Genomic DNA, 22,334 nt, shown 5'->3' with positions numbered 1-22,334 from the left:
CACAGTTAGGCGTTGGTTCAACCCTTTTGATCAAATGATCATATTTGCGTGAGAATGTGAAAATCCTACCATTTTTATAATCCAATTCATCCCGTCTGAGTTTATGCGCTTTTCTTTGTGCGACCTCATTCTGATGTTGATTTATGATTTCATTTAGTATTTTATAATTTTTGGTCGTGGACTCTTCCAAATTCATATTTCTAATTTCTGTTTCTAGTTCTGAAATTTCTGTTTGGAGTCTGGTGACCTTCCTCTCTGCGTTTTCTATTAAGATATTCATAAGTTTAAGTGAACTTGAAATCAGTTCTTGTTCCCAACTGTCCAAAAGACCCGGATCAAGATCATCAAAAGTGGGGAAGATATGTGACCTTAACCCCCTTGGTATTCTGTTTAGTTTGATATATTGTTTAAGGGTGGCCCCATCCCACCATTTCGATACCTCTTGTTTCTTTAATTTTTCCAATTTAAAAAATTTATCACGGAGCCCCATTTTGGTGTGTTGGGTATTAGAGTGTGGTTTAAGTATAGTCCCTGTCCCGACGTGTGGTAGATCCAGGAAAACTAGACGGGGTGGGAGAGGCAGAGCACACCGACTTAAAGAAAGGAATGAAAACACGCTCTTGGAACAAGGGGAAATAAGTAACTCGGTTAGTGACACCATTAATGTCATTAACCTTTCTGATCTCGAACTTTCCACTCATGACTTGACACTTTTAAGTAAAGGTCTGGGTTTCTGTCCAGGGAATGCAGGAGATTTTCAGGGTACTAAAATCGACTTTTTCAAATTTATCAGACGTCTTAAATTGAAGAAACATTTCCTAAATCAACCCGACTATAGACGAAACAGTACCTCAATGGACACTCTCAATGAGGGCCATCCCCTATCCATCAGGGATATTCAGGACACAGTCACCTTACTGTCTATTACCAACTACGAACAAGATCCGACTACCTTAACACAAATCCTATCGGATCTCGATATTCCATCAGAGACACTCCCTAGTGGTCTAAGGAACAAGTCGACCTGGACTCCAACCCTTGTGGGTGATAATTGTATAGATACCTTTTTTAAGGTAGTCTGGCGGGATTTCAACAAATTAGAATGTCGTAACACAACTAGACAGGATGTCTGGCATCACAATCTTAGCCAAACAGAAAGGATTAACTTAAGACAATTATCTAGTAATGAAGAGATCACCATAAGGGAGGCGGATAAAGGGGGCAATATTGTGATTATGAACACGTCAGATTACAAACAGGAGATTTACAGACAATTAGGGGATGGAGTTTGCTATGAGAAGATTGTTTCAGATCCCATCCCCGCACTGTCTAACAAAATCAATAAATTCCTACAAGAGTGTCTAAATCAGTCACTTTTGAAAGAAGAGGAATATATGTACCTTCGTGTTCATAAACCCAGGAATCCCTGTATTTACATACTACCGAAAATACACAAGAATCCTACATCCCCGCCGGGTAGGCCCATTGTATCAGGCATAGGAGGCCCCACAGAGAGGCTTTTTGGAGTATGTCGATATTTTCTTACAACCATTTGTAATCAATTTGCCTTCCTATATCAAGGATACCAAACACATTTTGAGTATATTATCGGACATGACGTGGGAACCAGGTATGATCTTAGTTACACTGGATGTCACCTCCCTCTACACCAGTATTAATCACGAACAAGGAAAGGAAGCCTTGCGTTACTTTCTATACAGGCGACCTGCAATACTTTACGACCACACCAATATGCTAATCAATATGGTTGATTTGATTTTGAATAATAATGTTTTTTTATTTAATAAAGACTGGTTCCACCAGAGACAAGGTGTCGCCATGGGGTCTAAATTTTCTCCAGCCTATGCGAATCTGTTCATGTTTTTTTTTTAACAAAATAAGATCTGGAGTAAAGAAGGCAGCATTTGGATGACTGACATACTCTATTGGGGTAGATATATTGATGATTGCTTGATGATTTGGACAGGTAACCTACAAAAACTGGATGACTTCATAAAATATCTGAACAATAATGATTGTAACATACAATTTACTTCCGAACAAAGTGTGACTAAAATTGCCTTCCTAGATGTTGAACTATTTATCCGGGACCACAAAATAGAGAGTCGGCTTTACAGAAAAAGCACCTCCTGTAACTCTATCTTACATGCTAAGAGCGCACATCCGACCCACCAGATAAATTCAATACCTTATGGTGAGATGGTGAGGGCAAGACGCAATTGCAGCCTTGAAGAAGACTTTGAACTATGCATTAAGGAGATGAGCAATAGATTTGAGGCACGAGGATATTCTTCAAATGTAATTAACAACGCCCGTACTCGGGTAATGCGTTTGAAGAGATCTGATACATTATGTCAGAAATTTAGACCTAGAGACGATACCATTCGCTGTATAGTTAACTATACGAAACCAGCTATGCTCCTTAAGAAATGTATGAACAGACATTGGAATATTCTTACAGCTGACCCCAATTTTAAGAAAGTGATCCCTAGGACCCCGGTTTTTACTTTTAGGAGGGGTAGAACCCTTAAGTCTATTCTATGCCCCAGTTTCCGCACTAAACAGAGACACAGCGATTGGCTGAGTAAACGTAACAAGGGTTTTTTCAAGTGTGGACATTGTGGCATGTGCAGATGAGCGAAGTCTGGCATCTCCTCTTTCATGAGCTCCACTGGGATTCAATTCAATATTAACTACAATGGGCCTCATTATGACCCTGGCGGTAGAGAACCGCCAGGGCCAACGGGGGCGGGAGCACCGACGACAGGCCGGCGGTGCTCCTTTGGGCATTCTGACCGCAGCGCTTTGGCCGCGGTCAGAACGGGAAAACCGGCGGTCTCCCGCCGGTTTTCCACTGCCCCTAAGAATCCTCCAAGGCGGCGCAGCTCGCTGCGCCGCCGAGGGGATTCTGACAATCCTTACCGCCATCCTGTTCCAGGTGGCTCGCCCGCCAGGAACAGGATGGCGGTAAGGATTGTCGTGGGGCCCCTGGGGGCCCCTGCAGTGCCCATGCCAATGGCATGGGCACTGCAGGGGCCCCCGTAAGAGGGCCCCGCTTGTATATCACTGTCTGCGTAGCAGACAGTGAAATACGCGACCGGTGCAGTAGCACCCGTCGCACCTTCCCACTCCGCCGGCTCGATTACGAGCCGGCATCCTCGTGGGAAGGGAGTTTTTCCCTGGGCTGGCGGGCGGTCTTTTGGAGACCGCCCGCCAGCCCAGGGAAAAACTCATAATACCCTCCGCGGTCTTCTGACCGCGGAGCGGTATTATGGAGGGCGGCATCCTGGCGGGCGGCCTCCGCCGCCCGCCAGGGTCATAATGAGGCCCAATATCACATGTGACTGTAATTTGGTCATTTATATGATTTTATGCAAATGTGGCCTGTACTATATAGGTAGCACGATTAGACCACTTAAAACTAGGGCAAGTGAACATTTCAGAGCCCTCAGACAGGATGATGGGAGATACCCCATAGTAAATCACATGCGGTTATGCCCTGAACGAAACAACTCATGTGGGTTTGAATTCTTTGGGTTTGATCTCATTAATAAAGACCCTAGGGGTGGTAAGAGAGAGTTAGCCCTTAGAAGAAGGGAATGTTATTGGATTTTAAAACTCAGAGCTGTGGAGGATGGCCTGAACACCAATTTTGAGATGGAGTATTACTTAGGTGACTAACGCCTTATATTCCACATGGCTAGAATACAGCGTAGGTGTTTGTTTTACTTATGGATTTCCATAACGATTGTATCCGTATGTTAGATCATTAGATTTATATCTCTGTCAATGTTTGTTACTTAGGTATCGCACGTGGTTATATACAAATGATATTTCTGTATAATCTGTACGTATATGTAGATTTGGATTGTACATTACCCCAGTATATAGACTTGGTACTGTTTTCAGTTTCAGTTTTATACGCATGTTCAATTGCATATACATATGTCTTGTATTATTGACTAATTGTAGCAGATGAGGCTACAATGATATATTTTTCTATTATGGACATACTTACATCACGATTTCTCATAGATAATGAGTTGTCTCTGCAGTTTTTTAATAATGGTTACATATGATTTGAATATGCACTTTACTTTCATCCCCTTCTCCCTTTTGCGATCATTTGTTTTCTTTCTATCCCATTTCTGACATACTTACGTCATGATTTCTCGTAGATATATGAGAAATCTTTGCAGATCCTAATAATGGTAATATTTATATATATATGTGTATTTTACTTTCATGCACTTCTCTGCTCAAGTGCGACCATCTGTTTCTTTCTATCCCATTTCTGACTTTATAACTTTATCTATCCTAGTATTACATGACTTTAGACAGTTATTAATATCCTTTTGAGATGGGGTATATATATTATTAATGGTTTTTGAGGCCCCCTCCCCCCCTTTTTTCCCCCGATTTTTGAAAGATATAGCAGGTATAAATTAACATTTGCCCAGTATTTCTTTGGTTTCTAATACATTAGCATTACGCTTGTTACTTGTATTGGTATCAATTTATATTTCGCAATTTGATACTCCACTTTGCAGTATGGACCGGTTTTGACTCCCTTCTTGTGGCAAATCGGTTGATACCGGGTCTATTCAGGTAAAATTAAGACCCGTTATGTTATAATCAACGTCTTACGTAAAGTTAGAGACATTACAAAATGGCGCCCATGGTTTTCAATTAGAGTCCGTCTTCCACTCCAATTATTTTCGCGGACACAGTTTAAAAAGAGACGGCTTTCTCGGGTTTCTAGACGATATGCTGCACATTGTAACTGGGACATTGCGGGGTGCATTTGACTCCGGGATTGGTACCCTATACTTACTCTAATAATTTATTACAGAAGGTGAGTGATTCGTTGGTCTGTAATCACCGTTTTTGGCCCCGTTTTGTTCGAGATTCGGCATCGGGGTTTTTTGTTTTTGGAATCTACACGGTGACGCTTACCGTAGTATGATAGATTTATCTCTATATTTACTTTAGATTGATATGGAGTTTACCTCGATGAAATTATGTTTTGGATACAATATATGATGTAAGGTCAGTGGATGTTTATTTGTTCGTTGTTTCATTCAGTTGCTTGATATTTATACTCTATACCTGATAGGGACTTTATATCAGATTCATTGTTCTCCCCCTTTGTCTTTTTTTCTTTTGGGTTCTCGATAGGTTACTCATCAAGCTTTTTGGATATTTCTCTACTTAACTAAGCAATTCTAACTAAGGTATGTCCTAGATGAATCGCCTTAAGGATATATGAGAGATCAGCCTAGGTTTTCTTTTCCCTGATTTCTTTCTTGTTTACTTTCTAATTGGATTTCTCTTTATATTTTGGGAATTTTGACCTATATTCTCCACAGGAACCTGGGTCTTTTTCTGCCATACTCATAGGGCGTCTTACTCTATTTCTGTCTTCTCCCAGGGGACGTGCACATTCTCATTATATGAACATTCGTAGTGCATGGACACTTTTAGTTATTAGTAAATTAAAGACAAATGAAAGATATAATAACAGATGACTGACTTTTGCATTTCACTTTTTTGAACGGGGATATAAGAATTGTCGGTCTTTACTATTTTAACTTGACCATTTGAATTAATTTTGTATGAATATCACAAAAGTCACAATTTAGTTTGCCCTGTTACATTGCACTATTGTCACTGTTGGTGTGGGTATGGTCTCTGTATCGACCAATGTTCAATACCACACATGCAGACGCTATATTTGTCTATTTGCAGCCCTGATGAAGTCCCTAAGAGAACAACTTCTCATAGGATGAAACACGTGTTGGCTGTACTTTGGCTGTACTTTGCTATACTTATGGAGAGTTTTGAACATTGTGAATAAATTCTGGACTCAGAGATGAACATGAGTCGGTGATTAATTGACTAAGAAGACTGGATACATTAACAACTCCTAATTAGGAAATCATGAGTGCTCTGACATCTGTTCTTTTTCCGTTTGTTTCCCTTGAAACATGGGAGGATTAAGGGAGAGCCTCTTGTCATGAGCACCGTGCCATGAACTGATTGTACTATTACTCTATTGGACTTACTGTGAGCGCCCGAATCCTATGAATATCTTCCCTGGTGGCCCATTGTAGCGGGTCCTCTGTGTGATTCTTTTCTGAGAGGCGGCGTACTAACAGTGATTAATTAGTAGATGGTTAGTTTCCAAGTGATAATGGCCCAACCCTATCATGACAAATTAATCAGGCCCCTGTGTGTTTTTGAACCATTAACATGCCTAACTTGTTATATTTGAGTTACATAATTCATTAATGTGCTTCCACTGCAATATGTTAGGTATAATCAGCTGGGTATGACCGAAGAACAGGTCAGATCATAGCTGCCTGTGCCCTTTTCCTCATGTTTGCAATTGCTCCTGAATAAACTCTGTACACTCAAGTGCTCTCCTGACAAATGCAATGCTTGTGTTTGAATGAACTGCGCTGGATTACCTTGTTCATTTCAGTTGTCTGCACTTGAATGAACTGTCAGCTGGTTTTGATCCTTTCAACTCAGCTGTCCAGACTTAAATGAGCTGTGCTTGCTTATTTTCCTCTTTCCAAGCACCTGCTTTGCAATAAACTGTGCTAGCTTACAGTACCTTATCCGACTGTTTGTATTTGAATAAAGAATGGGACCTTATTTTACCTCATCAAACTGCTTGTACTTGAATGAAGTGTCAGCATATCTTCTCTACTGTTGCAATTCTGCCCAGGGATGAGCTGCAGACAAACCTTCATTTACTTATCCTCTGCAGTCCTCCTCCCCCTTTCACCTACCCCCTTCTTCGAAGTGTTAGCTGTGGCATAAAAACTCCTTACCTCATACTTCACCTAAATAAACTACCATGACACATTTATTTTCTGTATAGTTTTTTAACAAAGATTGCAGTATAAATCATACATAAAGCAGCTTACAAAAATCGCAACAGACTACTCTCCTTCCGAACTAAGGGGCATATTTACAAGGAACTGGTGAATCGACTCCAATGCCCTAATTTCCTGGGGTCACCCTTAGCTCCCCTAATGACACCATGGTAGCGCTGTATTTACAATACAGAGCACCATGGTGCTCTTTAGCAGAATACTGTCATAATTTATGATGCTATTGTGGTGCTTTGCTGGACTCCCACCAAAAATTATGGCTCTAGTCCAGCAAAGGTCAGGGAGGCCCATAAGATACAACAGTAGTGTCACTTAAACACCTTCCCCGAGCAGGCGTTAAAAAATGATTCTCAAATGGAGAGTGAAAATCTTGTGGATTTCACTGCACCATTTTTTTGGGGCCTCTCTGAATAGGAACGCCCCCCCTTACATACATTATACCTGGCGCAGGTATAATGTGGCACAAGGGGTTACAAAGCTGTGCAACTTTGTAAATATGGCACATGGAGCAGGATGGGTTATCGTCCCACACTTATACAAACTCCAGAAAACATCTCTCTCACACTCAGTTTCACTGCATTCTATACAACTTTCACAAATCCAAAAACCTTGTTCAACCACACAATGGCATCCACTTAGCTGCTATACATCATAACACACACAATTCTCAGCTACAACACCTTTTTCATATGCTCATCATCTTAATCTCTGCCTACAAACAGTTAGCCGCTATTGCTGCTCGTCTAACACATCATAATTTGAAATTCTCTTCATTACTGAGACTTGGAGCTGAATCCATACTCATACCCCATCTTTGATTAACTCATACCAGATGGCTACAGCATCCACCCCTACCCAAACTACACCAAAAAATGCATCTAGCATTAAGAAACTCACACTTTGCCATACTTCCTCCACATTGACACACAAAATAGCTTTGAATATCTCGCTGCATGCCTCTAATTTTTCCATATACACCACAGTACATTTCACCTCATAGATCATCTGCAGGGGCACAAAACCGGTTACAAGAAGACTTCTCTTACTTACTCACCTGATCAACAATGTGCTGATAACTCTAACGCCCACATACCAATAGCACCCACATACAAGTTTCTTCAAGCACCCTCAGTTTCACAACCCAGAGTCAATAAGACAACATCACTGAACCTCACCTAATGCATGACATTTCCACTGATGCAAAGGGTGAAAGCCAAAACTTCATGCTATTCAACACTCCCTGCCTAACTTACAGCCTACCTCTCATATTTGATTTGTGACTCCAATTGATTATTCTATTTGAAATCAAATCTCCCAACCCACCTTACAAATATCACATAAACCCACCAAACAACAAATTAAGATCTCTTAAAAATCTTCAGAGTAAATCTCTCCAAAATATCCTTTCTACCCTCCAACTCCATGAATCAAACATCCACCCAGTGCCTCATGGTGATGTATATCTTTAGCTCACCCAAATACAGTTTTCAGGAAATTTGAAAGATGACACTCATTTAAGTCATACAATGGCCTTCATGCCCTAAAATTGCATACTCTTGCAATCTCAGTAACTTCTTCAGCCCATGAAAGCACATTGGTGTTGCTGTTTTCACTTCAGGAGGGTGCCTTGCCTGGCAGTTCTGGATGGACTGTTCCCATGAGCAGGAGGATAAGAACCCAATGAGTAGGAATGCTACCCTGAGCAATTGCCAGTGATTGAGACTATTTGCAAGCATTCCTCCCATCTCCTAGTTTGTGTAATGTAACACCCTAAGTGGACAAGCGCAGGTCCAGACATGTGACCCTTGCTGTGCCACAGGATCCAAGTTTCACCCCACTGATGGGGCCTCATAGGGTTTAAACTGGTGTGGGGTTGCTTGTGTACCTTTCTTCAGGCGATCTCACCTGGAAGTGCTGGATGAACTGCTCTCATGAGGAGCATGAACAGCACTGATTTTCCGTCCATGCTGTTCATCCTTAGTTTCTGTAATTCACCTTTTATACTTGCTGGGAAGAATTTCTCAGCATCCTAACATTGAAATGGGGAAATCCTTTTAAAATAAAAAGCCTAGTTTTGTTTTGACTGGAACATAAGGCAGTATTCATTTACGAGATAATATGGAGTGTTGCGTGACCCAGATTCTGTGACCTTTCCTTAGTGGGTAGATTAATGGAAGAGGAGGTTATTTCATACTTAAAAGTCACATTACTGATTTTTGCATAATTTACTATTAGGCAGTAACAGACAATCTATTACCTGTTAGCTCATGCAAATAGAATTGGTTTGAACTTGTTGGTTTAAATACTGTCAGATTAACAAAGAATTAGTGATGTTATATTACACTTTGGCAAGACATGTCACTACATTTGAGATTCCTAGCAGCATAATAATCTGCCCTATAGGACTGGTTATTTAAGTTAGGGAAGCATTAGCATGTTGCCGTAATATTTAGATGGTTATGTAGTTATGAACAAACCAGTCCAAATTTCACGCTGTGAGAAAAGAGGGCTGATTGCAGAGGCCCCATAACTTTTTGCCCCCATTTTCCACTTTTTGCTGGTGTTTTCCTGACTTTAAAGGTGCCCTGGGTACTGCTAACCAGTCCCAGGGCCTGTGCTCTGTGTAAAATGGATATGCAAATTAGGCTAATTATAAGTGGCTAAGTTAACCTACCTATAAGTCCCTAGTATATGGTAGGGCATGTAGGTTTAGGGACCACAGCATAGGTGGTGCACACCTAGGTGCATTGCTGAGGTGCCCAGTGTCATTTTAAAAGCAAGCCTGCCTTGCTGGCTGCTTTTAAATTAAAGTTATATGCAAATTCGACTTTGGAATTAAAGGTACTTCCAAAGTCTTAAACTACCTTATTTTTACATATAAGTCACCCCTAAGGTGTGCCCTATGTGCCCCTAGGGCTGGGTGCCATGTAACTATAAGCAGGGACTTTATAAAAATAGATTTATAAGCCCTGGTGAGGTAAAAACAGCCAAATTCGTTTTTCCCTCATTGAAGTAAATGGCCTTCATAGGCTAGAATGGGCAGACTTTATTTTAAATTTTAAAGTCTCCTTAAATGTTGCATACCAAGAATTTGGTATCAAATTAATTGTTGTAATAAATCCTACAACTTCCAGTTGTTGGATTTAATATAACTAGTTCAGGTAAAAAGTTTAGACTTTACCTAAAAAGTTGCCAATTTCAGATCTGCATTGTTTTTGCTGCTGTGCTCTGATGGGCCAGCCTGCAGCAGCTTCTGCCATGCTGCCTTGATGAGGTGTGAAGTGGCCAGACTTCACACAAAGCAATGTGCTTGTGGGAGAGAATCTCCCCTCAGCAGGTGGTGAGGCAGGAAGGGGGAGGGCGGCCAAACTGGTCTTCAAAGGCAGAGAAGGACATTTGAAGCACCCAGCAACACCCCCACATCCTGCAACCCCAGACAATTAGGTGCCCCCTTGATTAGATTAGGAGAGGGCAGGAGAGGGGTGTGTTTATGATTTTTAGCCACACCAGTGGGTGGGCTCAGCCAGATGTAACCTCCAAAAATCAGATTCATCCATGTTGGATTTTTAGAGACTGTTGCCTTCTGGGATGGATTTTTGCCACACTTCCCAGGAAGTGGTCATCACAGGGGGACGACCCTGTCCCTGATTGGAGAACTAGGACCCCCCTGCTTTTCACCCAGGAGCAAGGATAAAACTGGCAGACCTGCACCCACACCGCAGATCCCCACCAAATTTCAAGAAGAAAGAACTTAAGGAGAAGAAGGACTGCCCTGCTGGACCCCTGGCCTGCACCTGGAACCTGCACTCAGAAGGACTGCACCAGCTGCACACTTGGGCTTCACCACAAGAAGGACTTTGCCTGGCTTCAACTGGTTCAAGGAGGGACTCCCTGTTTGCTACAGGTGAAAAATTGCTAACCAGAGTCCCCTGCACCAACTCCTGAAGAAAGCGACCAGCTGACCACTGTCCAGTGGCCAAAAAGGAGTTTGCGCCAGGTGCATTCCGGGAGTTGAAGTCCGCACCCCCCAAGGACCATCACAGAACTTTTGGACCCTTGGGGTGAGCTGTGGACCCCCAAAGAACCTTAAAAGAACATCTGGGTGAAGCCCCAGAAGTTTGGAAAAGATTTGAGAATTTTTGGAAAAAAGCTCCAGAGAGGGACCGACCGCCGCGGAAATTCTAGCAGGCTTGCCTCAACCGCGACCCGGCCTGACTTCGTGGTTCGTCCCGGTAAAGAAAAACATCCAAAAAAGAGACTAAGTCCGACGGTAAAAAGTTGACCGGGACCTCCCAGCCATCGTATCCGAGAAGGGCTCCATGGACGTCAGATCAAGATCCAGGTTTACCCCGGTCGAAGGATTTTCATCTCGAAAAAACGACTAAGTCCGAAGGTAAAAGTCTCCACTGAGGAAACCCACATCGCGTATCCGGACAAGCGCTCCAGGAGGTCGGATTCAACTGGCAGGTTCGTCCCGGTGAAGAAAAACTTCAAAATAAAGACTAAGTCAGAAGGTAACTTTTTAACCGAGGCCCCACGCGACCTGTAGCCGAGCAGGGCTCCATCGCGGTCGGCCTGAAAGTTTGACTTTGCCCCGGTCGAGGTGCAACCAGATGACCCGATTGGCGCTTTTTGTTTCTAAGCGCTAGAAAAGTAATAATTCTTTAAAAATTCATATCTCCGGTTCCCTTTATCCGATTTTATTCGTTTTGGTGTCATTTTAAAGATAAAAATATAAACTATTTTTATAAATTGGTTTTGGATTTTTAAACTGTTTCCTGTGTTTTATTTAATTACTGTTTTGTGATATTTGAATGCTTTACACTTTGGTGGTCATTCTGACCCTGGCGGTCAAAGACCGCGGGAGCACCGCCGACAGGCCGGCGGTGCTCCAATGGGGATTCCGACCGCGGCGGTAAAGCCGCGGTCGGACCGGCACCACTGGCGGGGTCCCGCCAGTGTACCGCGGCCCCATTGAATCCTCCGCGGCGGCGCAGCTTGCTGCACCGCCGCGGGGATTCCGACCCCCCCTACCGCCATCCAGATCCCGGCGGTCGGACCGCCGAGATCTGGATGGCGGTAGGGGGGGTCGCGGGGCCCCTGGGGGCCCCTGCAGTGCCCATGCCACTGGCATGGGCATTGCAGGGGCCCCCGTAAGAGGGCCCCTACATGTATTTCACTGTCTGCTGTGCAGACAGTGAAATACGCGACGGGTGCAACTGCACCCGTCGCACAGCTTCCACTCCGCCGGCTCGATTCCGAGCCGGCTTCATCGTGGAAGCCTCTTTCCCGCTGGGCTGGCTGGCGGTCTGAAGGCGACCGCCCGCCAGCCCAGCGGGAAAGTCAGAATTACCGCCGCGGTCTTTCGACCGCGGAACGGTAACCTGACGGCGGGACTTTGGCGGGCGGCCTCCGCCGCCCGCCAAGGTCAGAATGAGGGCCTTTGTCTCCTAAGTTAAGCCTTGACGCTCGTTGCCAAGCTACGAAGGGTTGAGCTGGGATTAATTTACTGAGACCTAACTGTACCTAGGTGGAGGTTAGTGGCTTGTTGCTTGGTGTAGGTACCTACCTGCCCTACCAATAACCCATTTTCCAACATAATTGGAAGCAGCGACGGGATCCTGTACTTGTGTTCAATATCACGTTACAATTTTAGGTAAAACAAATTAAAAATCCTTTAAATTGTCCTAGTGCAAAAATAGTTTTTAATTTTTAATTTGGATTAATTTCAATTATTGAATTTTTGTAATTTTTCTAAATTCTTGTTTCCAATTTTTGCAAAAAGTTTTTGTTGACACAAAACTAGGGAACCATGGAGCTTGATCTGGCTAGCCTACCCACACTGACAGTAGTCCAGCTTAGGGGGTTGTGTATTGAAAGAGGGTTGCCTGCAACCACTGATCTCAGGAAGCAAATCCTGATCACATCCCTGACAGCATGGGCTGAGGCCCAAGAGGTAGAGTCAGAAGAAGCTCCAGAGGAGGGAGAAAGAAGGGAGGATGCAAGCTCTAACCACTCAGGGGAGGGAAGGCATCTGAGCCCAAGTGAGGATGAGGAAGAACGGTCCTCAGTAAACACAGTCACTAGGGGCAGATCCAAAGCTAGTGGTGGGAAGGGGGTCCTTTCAGGAGGAGAGAACCCATCCATCAGAGAAAGAGAGCTGGAGGCCCAGCTAGCACACATAGCTTTGGAAGCAGAGAAGCTGGCCCTAGAAAAGAAAAAGTGGGCATACAAAGAGAAAAGAGATGGAAGCAGCGATAAAGAAGCTGAGGTGTCCATGGGTGGGGGAGTTTGCCCCAGATTACCCAAGGGGGTAGTTCCTGCTTATGTAGAGGGGGATGACATAGATAAGTGGCTGGGGGCCTTTGAGAGGGCACTCCAAATGAGAAGGGTTAGGCCTCAATACTGGGGTTCCCTTTTGTGGGAGTTGGTCCCCAACTCAGGGAGGGATAGGCTTCTGACCTTAAGGGGGGAGGAGGCAGATTCATACCCTAGTATGAAGAGGTGCTTAGCCAAGAAGTTTGGTCTGACCCCAGAGCAATATAGAATGAAGTTCAGGGACACCCAGAAGGTCAGTACCCAGTCTTGGGTTGACTTTGTGGACATTTCACTAAAGGCACTAGAGGGCTGGATTATTGGTAACAAAGTAGATACTTATGAGGGGTTATACAATCTGATCATGAGAGAGCACATCTTGACCAATTGTACCCAAGAAAGGTTACGCCAGCATCTAGTGGACTCTAAGCAGACCAACCCTAGAGAGCTAGGGGAGGCAGCTGATGAGTGGTTGAGAACCAGGGTGGTTGTCAAGTCCCAGGGGGGAGACTCCAAGAAGGGGGGAACAGGTCCCCAAAAACCTAAGGAGGGAGGTGGTAAGCCCACCACAGAGACTCCCTCTGTACCCCAAAACCCTAAGAAGGAGGAGAGTAAATCCCACTCCCACTCTGACAAGCAGAGACAGGGAGACCCAGGGTTAAAAAAACTCTTGGACAGTAGGGCTTGCTTTGACTGTCAGCAGACAGGTCACTTCAGAGGAGATGCAGCCTGTCCAAGAAAGGTGGTTAGCACTGGGCTGTCCAGTGTAGCCATAGAGGAGGATTCCTCAGATGATGAAGTCCTCCTAGCATTGTGCTGGGAGACAGGACCAGATGGTAAGCTGGTGATCCCTGAGGGTGGGAGTAGGCACTTCCACCACATTCAAGTGAATGGGATCCCTACCACTGGCCTGAGAGACACCTGTGCCAGTCACACTATAGTGAGTGACCGGTTAGTGACCCCAGACATGTATGTCCCAGGAAAGACAAAGAAAGTCAGGATAGCCACAGGGGAGGTCACCTCCAAACCTGTAGCCATAGTGCCCCTAGAGAGGGAGGGTATCCTTGACTGGATTAGGGTGGTAGTCAGTGCTGACCTTCCCCTAGATTGTATCCTGGGCAATGACCTCCCAGAGGTGAGTCTGGTCACAGATGGGGTGGTCGCCCAGGGCGCCCCCCCAACCCAAAGTCCTGGGGAGTCAGTCCCTACAGTTAGGAGACAGGGGTCCCCAAGAAAAGGAAAGAAGAAAAGGAAGGGTAGGCCACTCTTAAAGAGAGTTCCAGTGAGCCAAAGGCCTTCTGCCCCAGTAGGGGGGGAGCCCAGAGTTGGCACTGGTGAGGCCTCACCTGACCCCAAGGAAGTCCTGAGTAGTCAGGCAGCTGTCCAGATGCAAGGTGTTGCCCCTGCACTGACAGAAGGGAGAGTGGAAGGAGGGTGTCTGCCACAGGAGGTGGTAGCACCCCACTCTAGACAGCAAGAGGGGTGCCAGGACCCCAAAGATGCCCCTAAAGCAGCTCAGCCACCTGCCAGTGGAGAGCTTAGGGTGTGGTTCTGGGTACTGACAGCTGTCAGTAGCCTCTGCTGGGTGCTAGCCTTCCAGGCAGCACTGTACTTGGCCTGGGAGGCAGACCCCAGGGCCAATAGCAAAGTAGGCCCCCTGACCCTGTTGGTCATGGTGGGGTTGCTCAAGTGTTGGGTGACCTCTTTGGGTAAGCTAGGTGTTGCCCTAGCAAAGTTTGGAGTAGGGGAGGTGGGCACCTCACTACCCAAGTTGGCAGAGAGAAAGGAGGAAGACCCCCCTAGAGGAAAGTTTCAGTTTGTGTTGGGTCCTTTTACTGTTGGGATGGCTTCACTACCCATAGGGAGTGACCCTGACAGGAGGATATAAGGCAGAGTAGGCCCTGCAAAGGGACAGCCAGTTTTCTTCACTGTCTTCCTCGCCTAACAAGAGAGGAAGACTCTCCAAGGTTTGGGCTGACTCTCCTGGGCGTGTGGGCTGGGGGGGGGGGTTGTGTGAGAAAACAGGGCTGATTGCAGAGGCCCCATAACTTTTTGCCCCCATTTTCCACTTTTTGCTGGTGTTTTCCTGACTTTAAAGGTGCCCTGGGTACTGCTAACCAGTCCCAGGGCCTGTGCTCTGTGTAAAATGGATATGCAAATTAGGCTAATTATAAGTGGCTAAGTTAACCTACCTATAAGTCCCTAGTATATGGTAGGGCATGTAGGTTTAGGTACCACAGCATAGGTGGTGCACACCTAGGTGCATTGCTGAGGTGCCCAGTGTCATTTTAAAAGCAAGCCTGCCTTGCTGGCTGCTTTTAAATTAAAGTTATATGCAAATTCGACTTTGGAATTAAAGGTACTTCCAAAGTCTTAAACTACCTTATTTTTACATATAAGTCACCCCTAAGGTGTGCCCTATGTGCCCCTAGGGCTGGGTGCCATGTAACTATAAGCAGGGACTTTATAAAAATAGATTTATAAGCCCTGGTGAGGTAAAAACAGCCAAATTCGTTTTTCCCTCATTGAAGTAAATGGCCTTCATAGGCTAGAATGGGCAGACTTTATTTTAAATTTTAAAGTCTCCTTAAATGTTGCATACCAAGAATTTGGTATCAAATTAATTGTTGTAATAAATCCTACAACTTCCAGTTGTTGGATTTAATATAACTAATTCAGGTAAAAAGTTTAGACTTTACCTAAAAAGTTGCCAATTTCAGCTCTGCATTGTTTTTGCTGCTGTGCTCTGATTGGCCAGCCTGCAGCAGCTTCTGCCAGGCTGCCTTGATGAGGTGTGAAGTGGCCAGACTTCACACAAAGGAATGTGCTTGGGGGAGAGAATCTCCCCTCAGCAGATGGTGAGGCAGGAAGGGGGAGGGCGGCCAAACTGGTCTTCAAAGGCAGAGAAGGACATTTGAAGCACCCAGCAACACCCCCACATCCTGCAACCCCAGACAATTAGGTGCCCCCTTGATTAGATTAGGAGAGGGCAGGAGAGGGGTGTGTTTATGATTTTTAGCCACACCAGTGGGTGGGCTCAGCCAGATGTAACCTCCAAAAATCAGATTCATCCATGTTGGATTTTTAGAGACTGTTGCCTTCTGGGATGGATTTTTGCCACACTTCCCAGGAAGTGGTCATCACAGGGGGACGACCCTGTCCCTGATTGGAGAACTAGGACCCCCCTGCTTTTCACCCAGGAGCAAGGATAAAACTGGCAGACCTGCACCCACACCTCAGATCCCCACCAAATTTCAAGAAGAAAGAACTTAAGGAGAAGAAGGACTGCCCTGCTGGACCCCTGGCCTGCACCTGGAACCTGCACTCAGAAGGACTGCACCAGCTGCACACTTGGGCTTCACCACAAGAAGGACTTTGCCTGGCTTCAACTGGTTCAAGGAGGGACTCCCTGTTTGCTACAGGTGAAAAATTGCTAACCAGAGTCCCCTGCACCAACTCCTGAAGAAAGCGACCAGCTGACCACTGTCCAGTGGCCAAAAAGGAGTTTGCGCCAGGTGCATTCTGGGAGTTGAAGTCCGCACCCCCCAAGGACCATCACAGAACTTCTGGACCCTTGGGGTGAGCTGTGGACCCCAAAAGAACCTTAAAAGAACATCTGGGTGAAGCCCCAGAAGTTTGGAAAAGATTTGAGAATTTTTGGAAAAAAGCTCCAGAGAGGGACCGACCCGCCGCGGAAATTCTAGCCGGCTTGCCTCAACCGCGACCCGGCCTGACTTCGTGGTTCGTCCCGGTAAAGAAAAACATCCAAAAAAGAGACTAAGTCCGACGGTAAAAAGTTGACCGGGACCTCCCAGCCATCGTATCCGAGAAGGGCTCCATGGACGTCGGATCAAGATCCAGGTTTACCCCGGTCGAAGGATTTTCATCTCGAAAAAACGACTAAGTCCGAAGGTAAAAGTCTCCACCGAGGAAACCCACATCGCGTATCCGGACAAGGGCCCCAGGAGGTCGGATTCAACTGGCAGGTTCGTCCCGGTGAAGAAAAACTTCAAAATAAAGACTAAGTCAGAAGGTAACTTTTTAACCGAGACCCCCCGCGACCTGTAGCCGAGCAGGGCTCCATCGCGGTCGGCCTGAAAGTTTGACTTTGCCCCGGTCGAGGTGCAACCAGATGACCCGATTGGCGCTTTTTGTTTCTAAGCGCTAGAAAAGTAAGAATTCTTTAAAAATTCATATCTCCGGTTCCCTTTATCCGATTTTATTCGTTTTGGTGTCATTTTAAAGATAAAAATATAAACTATTTTTATAAATTGGTTTTGGATTTTTAAACTGTTTCCTGTGTTTTATTTAATTACTGTTTTGTGATATTTGAATGCTTTACACTTTGTCTCCTAAGTTAAGCCTTGACGCTCGTTGCCAAGCTACCAAGGGTTGAGCTGGGATTAATTTACTGAGACCTAACTGTACCTAGGTGGAGGTTAGTGGCTTGTTGCTTGGTGTAGGTACCTACCTGCCCTACCAATAACCCGTTTTCCAACACACGCACATTTCAGTGTAGAATCGGTAGTGTTTAGGCTTGCCACTGTATGCATCTCATGTTGAATGGCTCTTGGGGGATGATGAATGGGGGCCATGTCTCATGAGGAAGTCTTGCAATGTTTTTAGGCGTTATTATATGTGTCACAAAGGGACACTGCGACTGAATTTACTCAGCCGAAATTTATGAAGCAGACACATGTGAAGATTGCAACGTTTCTTAGACATGATTTAGGGATAAGACTTTGTAAATAAAATAATGTTTAGCATGGTGTAGCTAAATATTACTTTTATATGTATCCCTTTGCTGTATCTCATGGTGACTCATAATATGTCTAACAACCCTTTCCATTTAAGCTTCTTTTTTCATCACAATGACTTCAATTTGGAATATAGTAGCAAGGGAAAATAGTTGCTCTCATTAGGGATAATATATCCATATCAAACAACAGAAAGAGAATATACACCTAATTAATGAATGCAATAATGCAATGAAGTAGGAAATATTTGCACACCCAGGTTTTGGGGGAACTCTGATTGCTTGATTAGAATTATGAAGTGGACCCATGGTCAAAAAATTGTTTATTCTTCATTGTTATGAGTCTTATGTGGATATTTGTTTTTTAATTCTTAATATTTAGTATGCACTGTGGTGTTCTAAGTCTTTTTAAATGTTTCTCAACGTGGCATTGAGGTGTTTAGGGTATTATTTTTAATTCCTATCCTTAAACAGTAAAATGTTGTGTCACAGTTGTTTTGTCATATGTTTAGGCTATGATGTTGTGTTATGTTATTAATGAGGAATCCGTACATTATATATATGTCTGTTTTAAAGCCCGGAGGAAGTTAACTTGTGGTGACCGAAACGCATTGGCTGCTTTTCGTTGTAAGAAGAAAATAAAGGCTGTGTTGGAAGAGACCTGCTTGGATGATTCATTTTTTAAAAATTGTTGTTGGTGCTCCTCCAATTGTATTATATATACCCATTCATCTGTGCTTTGACAATAATCAAACAAACACACTCCATAGGGTATCATTTTCAACCTTGTAGTGAATGAGCCCAAATAAATGATGCACAAACACAACTCATTATGGAACATGTCAATGGGGGTTCAAAATTATCTAGTTACTCTTCGTCCTGAGCATTCTCCTATATAAAAGACAAGAAGTAATAGTCCCCTAGAGTGATTCTACAAACTTAGTTGTTGTCACATCCAATTCCAATATCACTCTTTAGCTACGTTTCATGGGTTTGCATGATTATTTTTGGGGTTGACCGTCAAAACTGCATGTTTTATGCAAAGTGGAAAATGGTATAAAATGAATTTAGCAATTTTTTAAGACAAGTTGGCGTGCTGGAGTTTAATGAAACATCATCTGTAAAAAGTAAGATGGTGGTATGTTCACTCTTCAGGGTAAGGATGTCTTCAGTTGCAGGGACTACTTTTGCTATGTGTGCTTTTTGAGACCAAAAAAATATTTCTGCTTTCAGCAAAGACTTTTTAGTATTAAATTGTGCTCAGCAGCACCCTGACAATAAAGTTTTACAAAAATAATGACAAAACAAAAAACAAATATTGACAAAAGCTAAAAAGCAGACAGTCATGCTAGACCCAATTGGCTTTGCCAATGTTTGTTTAAAGTTCCTACAACAATGCAAAATGGTCTGATACCCAAAAGATCCACTCCACGCAAAACAAATCTGCAAACATAATTACTCAAATGAAGAGTGTTGATATTCAGCCGATCATGGATAACGTAGCTCAAGTGATTGCAGGATGAGTAGTGAGGTGCTGAGCCTGGTTGCAGCGGCCCTTTGCCCTACTCGAATACCTAAGTAGATGACACCATGTGTTTTTATGCAAATGCAATCAAGATGTCCTACAGAGTGTATTGCATGTTGCAAGCTGATGAAAATTAAACAATATGCTTCAAGTAAACATGTGTGATAAAAAATATTAGAGGGTCCTTTTTTTTTGCTCGGTTGCCAGTGTGCTGAAAAGCACTGCAAAGCACTGCAGTGATTTACTTACTATCTTAAAATCCTGTAAGCATAACCCATAAATGTGCTGCACCATACGAGTGCCTGCATAAGCCTTTACACATCTAGGCCAACATGATAAGTAGGCATAGACTTGTGATCATCACACATACCAGGAATCACCAGAGAAAAATAATACTTCCGTCTACATGTGCCATAATCTGTCTGTTAAGTCACATTTTGATGTACTCAAATTGTAATAGGTGCTAGTTATCAAACCCAATATTATTCTGCAGCCCTGATTATCCGTTTTTATTGTGTGCGTTATACTTCAATCTTTGTGGCATTTGTACTGTAGGTCTCCAGGCCTTATTATGACCCAGGCAGTCCAATGACTGCCAGGGTTTCGGTGGAAGTCGGACTGCTGCCAATGTGGCGGTCCGACCTCCACAATACAACTGTGGCAGTAGCACCGTGTTCGGACTGCGAGCACCGCCACTTTTCATTGACACGGCGGTGTGGCAGTGCTGACGGTCCTAATCCACCAGGGCAGCTCTGCAAGCAGCGCCGCCCTGGGGATTATGACCCCTTCTCTGCCAGCGGTTTCATAGCGGATAACCCTGCCATGAAAAGGCTGGCAGAGACGGGGTGCAGGGTGCCCCAGTATCAATCAAAAAGAAGGCCACAGGTATTCTCAAAATAAAAGTACTTTATGTAAAGCAGAGATAATTCTCTCAAATAAAAAAATAAATAGTCCATGTAGACAACTTTTTTTTGTTGCCCATGTGGGCCATAATGGCTGTTAGCCCACACTTGTCTTTCAAAGTCACTGCTAGAATGGAACCTTCTCTGGAAGGGACATCTGTGGGGCAGAAAGAGCAGGCACCTCAATGATCTCATGAGAGGGGACAACTTTAGCAACACAAAAGGATGATGGACGGAGTGCTGACAATGCAAACACTCACCCCCAGTCACAGATCTGGGTTTAATCCATCATTCTTTTGCTCACCATGCCACCCCAGTTTGGACCCAGCCATATATAAATCAGTCTTGACCCTGTTCCTCATTGGAACAGTCCAGCCTGAACTGCCAGGCCAAGTCCTCCCTGGACCGGAAACAAGCATCCTGGGACCGGTTTCAGGGTATCACCCTTCTTCAGCCAGGCTAGCTTGATTCCAGTGGCACAGAGAACAAGGGACCAATGTCTGGGCATACTCTTCCCACTTAGGGCAACTTTAGCAATACAAAAAGATGATGGACAGAGTGCTGACAATGCAAACACTCACCCCCAGTCACAGATCTGGGTTTTAATCCATCATTCTTTGGCTCACCATGCTGCCCCAGTTTGGACCCAGCCATATGCAAATCAGTCTTGACCCTGTTCCTCATTAGAACAGTCCAGCCCAAACTGCCAGGCCAGGCCCTCCCTGGACCAGAAGCAAGCATCCCGGGACCAATTTCAGGACATCACCCTTCCTCAGCCAAGCTAGCTTGATTCCAGTGGCACAGTGAGCAAGGGACCCATGTCTGGGCATACCCTTCCCACTTAGGGCAACTTTAGCAACACAAAAGGATGATGGACGGAGTGCTGACAATGCAAACACTCAACCCCAGTCACAGATCTGGGTTTAATCCACTGTTCTTTTGCTGCCCATGCCATTCCGGTTTGGAACCAACCATATGCAAATCAGTCTTGTCCCTGTTCCCCATGGGAACAGTCCAGCCCGAACTACCAGGCCAGGTCCTCCCTGGACCAGAAACAAGCATCCTGGGACCGGTTTCAGGGTATCACCCTTCTTCAGCCAGGCTAGCTTGATTCCAGTGGCACAGTGAGCAAGGGACCCACGTCTGGGCATACCCTTCCCACTTAGGGCAACTTTAGCAACACAAAAGGAACCCTGAAACCAGTCCCAGGATGCTTGTTTCCAGTCCAGGGAGGACCTGGCCTGGCAGTGTCAAGACTGATTTGCAAATGGCTGGGTCCAAACCGGAATGGCATGGGCAGCAAAAAAACGATGGATTTAGGCCCAGATCTCTGTACTGGGGGTGAGTGTTTGACATTGTTCAGCATTCCATCCATCACTTGTTCTTTTTGCATTTATCAATCTAAGTGGGAAGGGTATGCCCAGACGTGGGTCCTGTGCTTCCCATGCCACTGGATTCAAGCTGGCCTGGCTGATGAGGGGTAAACCCCAAAACGGGTCCTAGGATGCTTGTTTCCAGTCCAGGGAGGACCTGGCCTGGCAGTTCGGGCTGGACTGTTCCCATGGGGAACAGGGTCAAGACTGATTTGCATATGTCTGGGCCCAAACTGGAATGGCATGGGCAGCAAAAAAACGATGGATTTAGGCCCAGATCTCTGTACTGGGGGTGAATGTTTGACATTGTTCAGCATTCTGTCCATCACTTCTTCTTTTTGCATTTGTTGCCCAAAGTGGGAAGGGTATGCCCAGAAGTGGGTCCCGTGCTTCCCATGCCACTGGATTCAAGCTAGTCTGGCTGATGAGGGGTGAAACCCCGAAACCGGTCCCAGAATGCTTGTTTCTAGTCCAGGGAGGACCCGGCCTGGCAGTACAGGCTAGACTGTTCCCATGGGGAACAGGGTCAAGAATGATTTG

This window comes from Pleurodeles waltl, chromosome 2_2, assembly GCF_031143425.1.
Source record: "Pleurodeles waltl isolate 20211129_DDA chromosome 2_2, aPleWal1.hap1.20221129, whole genome shotgun sequence".
NCBI classification, from domain to species: domain Eukaryota; kingdom Metazoa; phylum Chordata; class Amphibia; order Caudata; family Salamandridae; genus Pleurodeles; species Pleurodeles waltl.
This window is presented reverse-complemented; position numbering follows the sequence as displayed.